This window comes from Capsicum annuum, chromosome 11 (assembly GCF_002878395.1).
Source record: "Capsicum annuum cultivar UCD-10X-F1 chromosome 11, UCD10Xv1.1, whole genome shotgun sequence".
NCBI lineage: Eukaryota > Viridiplantae > Streptophyta > Magnoliopsida > Solanales > Solanaceae > Capsicum > Capsicum annuum.
In genome coordinates, this window is record NC_061121.1 from 156,204,293 (window position 1) to 156,214,554 (window position 10,262).

The window sequence follows — 10,262 nt, forward strand, 5'->3', positions numbered from 1 at the left end:
CTGGTGGAACAATATAAAGAGATATCTGGTGAACTTTATGGCTAAGTGTATGGTTTGCAAGCAAGTCAAGGTTGGGCATTTGAGGTCTGATGGCATGTCTTAAGAGATAGAGTTACCTATGTGGAAGTAGGTAATAATTAATATGGATTTTTTTACGGGTCTTCTATGGTCTCGCAATTAGTACATTCTATTTGGGTCATTGTGGATAGAATGACTAAGTATGCTCATTTCTTTCTAGTGAGGAGTAATTACTTAGGAGAGAGGATTGTGCTTAGTTATTCATTCAGGAGATAGCCAAGTTGCATGGAGTTTTAGCATCTATCATTTTAGACCGAGGTATACAATTTACTTCTCACTTTTGGCATTAGTTATAGAAAGGTTTGTGTACTCAGGTGAACCTTAGCACCGCTTTCCACTATCAAATGGATGGACAAATGGAGAAGACTATTCTGAATTTGGAGGATATACTAAGGGCCTATGTGATGGACTCTAATGATAGCTGGGTTAATCATTTGCCTTTTATTGAATTTTCTTACAATAATAGTTATCATTATACCATTCAAATAGCTCTTCTTGAGGTTGTCTATGGTAGAAGGTATAGGTATTCATTGGGTGGTTTGAGGTAGGTACGACTAGGTTTTTTGGTCCTAACTTAGTTCATTAAGCAATAAAGAAGGTGAAGGTGACTAGGGAGAGACTTAAGACTGCTCATAGTCACCAAATAATCTTATGCAGATATGAGGAAAAAAGAGTTGAAGTTTAAAGTGCGTGATTAGGTGTTCTTGAAGGTTTCTCCGATAACTTGAGTTATAAGGTTTATTCATCTTATTTTTCACCTGTCTATGATAAAAAAGTGAGGGGGTAATCATTCATTCATAGTGCATATTGAGGATGTTGGGGTCACATATTCTTTGTCTATGAGGAGATTCCGGTGGAGATATTGGATAGGCAAGTTCTTGGATTGAATACAAAGTATGTAGCCTTAGTGAAGGTCCTTTGGAGAAACCAAAAGGTGGAAGAAGCTATATGGGAAGCTGAGGAAGATACGAAGGTTAAATACCCATTCTTATTCCACGTGTTAGATATGAGTGTTTGAGGTATGAGTTTTATTTTCCCCTTTTCATATTTTGAATTTGTCATATGGTTCTGATGTATTCTTACAATTATTGTGCCAAAATTATCCTAACTCTGCATTAGGGGAGAAATGATTCTTAGAGAGGGGAGAGATAATGTAAGACCCCATAGAATTTTGATGATTTTATTTTTGACCCTATCGTATTTGTAATGTCAATTTTTTACTTAAATTATGTTTTAGGGATATTAAAAGGGTTTATTAGGAAGGTTTCAAAATTTTTAGAAAGGTTTGGGTCTATTTTAGAACTATGAGGCAGTGTGCCTCCGTAATAGAGGCATGCCACAGAGGTTAGCCTCCGCTATAAAAACGTGGCACAGAGGCTACCTTCCGTTATAAGGGCATCCCACGTTCTCATTTTAATTTCATCCAGTTTAATTTTTTCACTTGGGTGATGGGATTTTGGTCCTCTTAACCCTTACACAACCTTTGAACATAAAATAACCCCAATCCCTTTAGTTTTAAAAAATCAGACTTTATTCTTTCTCTCTTAAACTCAAAACCCCATGAAAACTCAAGGGTTTTATAGAGTATTCACTATCCAAGCTCTTAACTTCAAATTTACTTTAATTTCTTATGTGTTTCAAGCATGTATCTCATTCCCTAACTTTAATTTTTATTGTGGTATTTATTTACTCATTATCCATATGATTTGAATGAAGGATTTGAAATTGGGTTAAGGGGGTTTTATTGGAATTACTTTTCTCATTTTTAGATTGATGATTTATTCTTTAAATTATGGTTTTAGTACTGAATAGTGCATTGTTATGGGAATTGAAATAGGGATCTTGGTTTACCCCAAATTGATGACTTTTTGGCTTTGTGATGGAATTTACCTCAACCCATGTTGTATATTTGATTTTGAACATGGATAATTTCATAATGTAACTTTTCTTTTAGAAACTGATGCATTGCATTAGTGGATAAATGGTTAAAATAGATTTGAAAGACCCTTAGTGGCCATGGTTTGGAATTTTAAATGGAACATGGGAGTCAAATGGTTACATGGATTGGAATGGAAAACTTATATAATCTTGCAAGAATAATTGGTATGATGATTCCAAGTGGTTAATGCCTTAATATAATAATCCTGGGTTAATGGTTGGGTTTATGTGCAAACTATTTTAATTTGGACTTAAAGGAAATTGTGTTGCTCGACGTAAAGTTGTAGTGCCGGTGGTACAAACACTTGAAACAACATTTACCGGTGTAGGGGTCTATATGACCGTGTGCTTGGTTTACATATTATATTTTGGGATGTCTAGAGCTTTGGTGTATTTAGCCTTTCCTTCAAATTCCTGGGTTCGTGCGGCTGACACACACTATGGCCCTTTCAGCAGGGCGAGCTGAACCCTTATAGCATATGGGACGAAGCGAACTACAAAATTCAAGTTTTTGGTTTAAACTCTTATGTTCATGACCCTTTTCCTTATCACGACATCCTACATATGTATATTTAATCATTGTGCATCTAGTTTTTACTAGTTTTGACATTGGCATCATTTTATCACTTTATCGCGACTCAATTTCTCAGGTCATGATGGCGCCTACTATATCCCATCGGTAGGCAAGTCAAACACGTAGTTCGGAGTGACTAATAAAGAACTACTCTGATAGATAAAGGAAATAATGCAAAATATCTGATATATAAGATCACTTACACCATAAAATCCCAAGACCTGGTGGTGGTAGTACAAGAGCTTCTACATAACAATATTTTAAAGTGAAGTACAAATGAATACCCTGATACAGCTTATCTCTGAATACAACATAGAGACTAGTCTATGATATAAGAGTGTAAAACCATGCAAAATCATAAGCTTAACTCAGTCCTTTAGAGCATGAAAAGAGGTCCAAGACTTAGAAATTTCAGCTAAGTGCTTACATTTAGAATTATTTTTAGCCTTTATAAGTTGGCGATCTTATTTTACGATCCTTATGACCCTAAAATGTCGATTCTTGGATTGAATCATGATCAGGTGTGTCAATAGGTCACTGCAGGGGAGTTTTAGATTTTTTGGACATCGTTTGAATCATATTTAGGTGACCAAAATAGTGGGTCAACACAATCTCTACGTGTCACATCGCCCATTGCATCAACAGTTTTTCCCAGTGTGCAGTGCAAATTCCTGTGAACTAACGCAAACTCAATGCGGCGCATTGGTCATCGCATTGATGCCATCGATGCGATGTGTCGGTCTGTGCGTCATTGGGCACAATTTTTTCTCTTTTAATTCCTCGTCTAGAGGGGTATTTAGGTTAATTTCCCTACTATATTTCAGCCAAAAACACAAGATTAAGCCTCTCTAAAGGCAAAATCCCTTATTCTCTCTCAAATTTACTCAAGAACAAACCCTAAGGCCTTCAAATTTCAAGACCAATCTTCAAGAGGTTTGGTTTAAGGTATACGGGATTGCATCAAAGGTCCCTTCCACCCATTGAGTCCTAAGAATTCCTCCATTATTAAGTAAAATTTCCTTTTATCTTGTTTTTGTTTCCATGTCAAATGTGTTTTGTTCAACTTTTTAAAGTTATTCTCTGTATGAATGAGGAATACATGTTTTCCCGTTAGATTTATGTTTCTGTATGTCCAATTCATTATGAACTTCTATATCAAAATTCATTATGGAAATATTAAGACTTATTCATAACATTCTCTACCATGACTAGCTTTTAATATTATCATGTTCCGTTGCATTCATCATTGTTGCTGGGTTATGAGCACCGTATACCTAGGAGCTTAAATGTCCATCAGTTTCATATTCATGATTACTTTAGATTATGCATGCATTAATATATTAAGAATGCCACAGTTTAAGCATATCAATATCAGTCATGTTTCAGTTAAACTTTGGTGTCCTTCAGTTGGGAGTAATACTTAACACCGAGTGAACATAGGGATGAAGATTCCCCCATTAGTTAGGTGGAGACCGTTAGTAGTAGTCCGTAATTTCCATAACTATAGCACTACCATAGGTTACAATAGGTCAGCCATCAATTTAGGATTGACAACTTAGTCCTTCATTATATCAATGTAGTGAATCCACGCCAGCTGGTGTTGGTACCCTTGGCAAGGTACTAGCACCTTTCCAACTGGTTTATATATTGGATATCGATTATCTTAGATTAGGGTATGTTGGTTATTCTTATCTCTCACATTCCTTAGTTCAGTATTCAGATTTTTTTAGTTCAGGTTTGCATGACCAAGTGTACATTTTTTCAATTATTCAAATACCTAGCATATGTGTGTACTTGGTTGTGCATTTGATTTTCATGCTCACTATATATTTATATTATCTAGATTTTCATCTTGCATACTCAGTATATTCAAAGTACTAATCTCATACTTCTTTGCGCTATATTGTCTCATAATATAGTTTTAGATGCTCAGTAGCCAGACTGCCCTTAGTGCATTCATATGCCACTCAGTTGCAGCCTTGGTGGGTACTCATCAGCCAACGACTAGTTATCTTATTTTCTATTCATTTTAGTACTTTATCTTATTTTAGTTATTCAGAGTTTGTTGGGGGGTCTATCCCAACAAATCATCAAGTTTAGAGGCTTTCAGACAGTCAAACATTTAGACATATTTCTTTTCAGTTTCATTAAGTATCTTCAGATAGTATATATTATGATTTTATGATTATTCCTTATCAGTTTATTTTAGTTAGCTTTCGCTCAATATTTTGTTATATTTTTTCAGTATTTATTTCTTATGCAAGGCCATGGGTTAGCTTGGTGTGACTTATTACTCTAAGCACCACATTACAACTAGGGTGTAGTCTCGAGTCATGGAACTTAAGGACAAGAAATTGTATGCCAAAATTTCTAGTTGTGAATTTTGGTTAAGTGCTGTGACCTTTCTTGGGTATGTTGTTTCTGGTGAGGGGATAAAGGTGGATCCACAAAAAGTTGAGAAAGTTAAGAAGTAGCCATGACCCACGACACCGATCGACATTTGGAGTTTCTTGGTATTAGATGGGTGCTATGGGAGGTTTGTGGTGAGTTTCTCTTATATTACTTCTTGGTTCAAACGGTGGACATAAAAGAAGGTTAAGTTCTTGTAGTTTGATGCTTGTGAGGGTATCTTTGAGAACTTGAAGAATAAGGTGACTTTTATGCTAATTTTGACCCTGCCCGATGGTACTAAGGTGTTTATTTTGTATTTTGATGCATCCCATATGGGACTAAGTTGTATTTTGATGCAGCATGGTAAGGTAGCATCCTATGCTTCCAGGCAGCTTAAGGTTCATAAGATGAATAATCCAACTCACGACTTTGATTTGGCGAATGTGGTTTTTTCTTTGAAGATCTGGTACCATTATTTGTATGGGGTACATCTGTATATTTATTTAGATCTTAAGATCTTGTAACAACTGTTTACTTATAAGGAATTTAATCTTAGGCATAGGTGATGGCTAAACTACTTAAGGATTAACACATGAGTTTGCACTACATCCAGGTAAAGCTAATGTCACTACTAATGCTCTTAACAAGTTATATATGGGGATCTTATCCTATATTTATTAGTAGAAGAGGGGATTGGTGAAAGATATTCATAGGTTGGCCAACTTAGGAGTTCATCTATTGGACTCTGAGAATAGGAGAGTGATTGTTCAAGAAGTGTTTAAACTATCTCTTGGTGCTGAGGTGAAAGAGAAGCAACTTTTTGATCCCATACTTATGTGGATTAAGGATTATGTGGGTCAGCAAAAGGTTATGGATTTTTAGATTGGGTGAGATGGCATTCTGAGATATGAAGAGATGTTGTTTATTGCTAATGTTGATGGGGTGTGGGAAAAGATTTTGACTGAGGCTCATGAGTCTATATATACAGTTCATCCGGGCTTGACTAAGGTGTACCATGACTTTAAGGAAACATACTGGTGGAACAATATAAAGAGATATCTGGTGAACTTTGTGGCTAAGTTTATGGTTTGCAAGCAAGTCAAGGTTGGCCATTTGATGTCTGATGGCATATCTTAAGAGATAGAGTTACCCATGTGGAAGTAGGTAATAATTAATATGGATTTTTCTACGGTTCTTCAATGGTCTCGCAATTATTACATTCTATTTGGGTCATTGTGGATAGAATGACTAAGTATGCTCATTTCTTTCTAGTGAGTACTAATTACATAGGAGAGAGGATTGTGCTAAGTTGTTCATTCAGGAGATAGTCAAGTTGCATGGAGTGTCAGCGTCTATCATTTTAGACCGAGGTATACAATTTACTTCTCATTTTTGGCATTAGTTTTAGAAAGGTTTGTGTACTCAGGTGAACCTTAGCACCGCTTTCCACTATCAAACGGATGGACAAATGGAGAAGACTATTCTGACTTTGGAGGATATGTTAAGGGCCTGTGTGAATGACTCTAATGATAGTTGGGTTAATCAATTACCTTTTATTGAATTTTCTTACAATAATAGTTATCATTCTACCATTCCAATAGCTCTTCTCGAGGTTGTCTATGGTAGAAGGTATAGGTATCCATTGGGTGGTTTGAGGTAGGTAATACTAGGTTTTTTGGTCCTAACTTAGTTCATTAAGCAATAGAAAAGTTGAAGGTGACTAGGGAGAGACTTAAGACTGCTCATAGTCACCAAATAATCTTATGCAGATATGAGGAGAAAAGAGTTGAAGTTTAAAGTGCGTGATTAGGTGTTCTTGAAGGTTTCTCCTATAACTTGAGTTATAAGGTTTATTCATCTTATTTTTCACCTGTCTATGATAAAAAAGTGTGGGGGTAATCATTCATTTATAGTGCATATTGAGGATGTTGGGTTCACAGATTCTTTGTCTATGAGAAGATTCCGGTGGAGCTATTGGATAGGCAAGTTCGTGGATTGAGTACAAAGTATGTAGCCTTAGTGAAGGACCTTTGGAGAAACCAAAAGGTGGAAGAAGCTACATGGGAAGCTGAGGAAGATACGAAGGTTAAATACCCATTCTTATTCCACGTGTTAGATATGAGTGTTTGAGGTATGAGTTTTATTTTCCCCTTTTAACATTTTGAATTTGTCATATGGTTCTGATGTATTCTTACAATTATTGTTCCAAAATTATCCTAACTCTGCATTATGGGACAAATGATTCTAATAGAAGGGAGAGATAATGTAAGACCCCACAGAATTTTGATGATTTTATTTTTGACCCTCTCGTATTTGTAATGTCAATTTTTTACTTAAATTATGTTTTAGGGATGTTAAAAGGGTTTATTGGGAAGGTTTCAAAATTCTTAGAAATGTTTGGGTCTATTTTAGAACTATGAGGCAGTGTGCCTCCGTAATAGAGGCATGCCATAGAGGTTAGCCTCCGCTATAAAAACGTGGCACAGAGGCTACCTTCCGTGATAAGGGCGTCCCACGCTCTCATTTTAATTTCATCCAGTTTAATTTTTTCACTTGGGTGATGGGCTTTTGGTCCTCTTAACCATTACACAACCTTTGAACATAAAATAACCCCAATCCCTTTAGTTTTAAAAAATCAGACTTAATTCTTTCTCTCTTAAACTCAAAACCCCATGAAAACTCAAGGGTTTTATAGAGTATTCACTACCCAAGCTCTTAACTTCAAATTTACTTTAATTTCTTATGTGTTTAAAGCATGTATCTCATTCCCTAACTTTAATTTTTATTGTGGCATTTATTTACTCATTATCCATGTGATTTGAATGAAGGATTTGAAATTGGGTTAAGGGGATTTTATTGGAATTACTTTTCTCATTTTTAGATTGATGATTTATTCTTTAAATTATGGTTTTTAGTACTGATAGGTGCATTGTTATGGGAATCCAAATACGGATCATGGTTTTCACCAAATTGATGACTTTTTGGCTTGGTGATGGAATTAACCTCAACCCATGTTGTATATTTGATTTTGAACATGGATAATTTCATAATGTAACTTTTTTTTTAGAAACTAATGCATTGCATTAGTGGATAAATGGATAAAATATATTTGAAAGACCCTTGGTGGCCATGGTTTTGAATTTTAAATGGAACATGGGAGTCAAATTGTTACATGGATTGGAATGGAAAACTTATATAATCTTGCAAGCATAATTGGTATGATGATACCAAGTGGTTAATGCCTTAATATGATAATCCTGTGTTAATGGTTAGGTTTATGTGAAAACAATTTTAATTTGGACTTAAAGGAAATTGTGTTGCTTGGCGTAAAGTTGTAGTGCTGGTGAGACTAACACTGGAAACAATATTTACCGGTGTAGGGTTCTATATGACCGTGTGCTTTGTTCACATATTACATTTTGAAACGTCTAGAGCTTTGGTGTCTTTAGCCTTTCCTTCAAATTCCTTGGTTCGTGCGGTTAACACACACTATGGCCCTTTTAGCAGGGCAGCAGAACCCTTATAGCATATGGGACGAAGCGAACTATAAAATTCAAGTTAATGGTTTAAACTCTTATGTTCATGACCCTTTTCCTTATCACGACATCCAATAGATGTATATTTAATCATTGTGCATCTAGTTTTTACTGGTTTTGACATTGCCATTATTTTATCCCTTTATCACGACCCAATTTCTCAGGTCATGATGGCCTAGAAGTGTCCATGTTGCAAATCTTACAACACCCGCCAAACAAGCGGCAAATAGAGGGATCAAACATCAAAAGTTGATCTGTCTTTTATGTAACTAGGAGAGCTTCGAGTTGGGGGAAGTAGGTGGGGGTACCTTTGGTTTTTTAGTATAGGGTATTACTGTGTGGGTGTCTCAGTTCTATTGTGTCATCTTATTTCATGCTTTACAATTAATTTTCTTATTATTCTTTATCCTGAGCCGGAGGTCTATCAAAAATAGCCTTGCTACCTCTCCAGAGGTAGTGGTATAGACTGCGTACATTTTACCCTCCCCACTGTGTGGAAATACACTGGGTTTGTTATTGTTGTTGTGAAATCCATGATTAATTACAAGTTTAATGAAAACTAGATAGTTTGAGGGTTGATTTATGTGATTTTCATATTGAACTCTTGAACTACAAGTTAAATGTAGTAGCCATGATATTATTATATGTTTATTACTATATAAAATAATCATGCTCCCCAAGTGTTTTATAAAATGCTCATGTGAATTAGATAGTGCTATCATGACATGTTATTATACGTTCCCATTCATGTATAAGTTCATATATATCTAGTGTTTGAAAAATGTCTAAGTGAGTGCATTGTATTGCTATACTTTTATGATCATGTTATGCTTTACCTTCCACGCTATCGAGTCTTAGGGGTAGTCAATACCCAAAAATCTAGTTGTTTACCTAGAGCTATAGTAGTTATAGAACAGTCTCTGTAATGTAACAATCAGTAGAAATCAGTCAGTTGCAGAACTCAGTGACACTCAGTATCAGTCTAGTTCATCTCAGTATATTAATCAGTGTCATACAGTTGGGAGTAGTATTCAGTACCAAGTGAACCCAAGGATGGGGGCTTAGCTACTAGTAGAGAGTGTAAACCTTAGAAGCAGTCCTTGCATTCCAGAACTACGTAGCTAGCATAGGTTTAGACATCAACCTGTCAGTTAAGGGTTGATGAGGTATTTAGCCTACCAGTTGAGGGTTACACCATTCTCATTAGAGTACCTACCAGATAAGGGTGACTTTTCAGTTGTCATTACCCGTGGCACGGTACTGCCTCCCTTCTAATTAGGGTTATAGGTTAGACCCTAGTTATCTTATTTTAGGGCATGTCGGTTTGATGATTACCTCCCACATTTTCAGGTTTAGTCTCAATATAGAACTCAGTTCAGTTATATAGCACTAGTACTGTCAGAATCTATCACCCAGCTTAGTATAGAACTCAATTCAATTCTACAGAATCAGGATTGTCAAAGACAGTCACCCAACTAACAGTAATACAGTTATCACTGAATTTTGATATCAGTCATTCATTTATCAAAACTCAGTACACAATGTTAATATGATCTCAGTTATAGTATACGTAGTTATGTGCATAGTATTGCATAATCAGTATTTTACTGCAGTTTCATATATACATGTACTTTCATTCAGTTATATTCAGGTTACTCAATCAGTTATTGTTTATGCATATGAACCCATGCATTCAGCCTTACCTCACTTAGCATACCAGTACATTCAAAGTACTAACGAATACA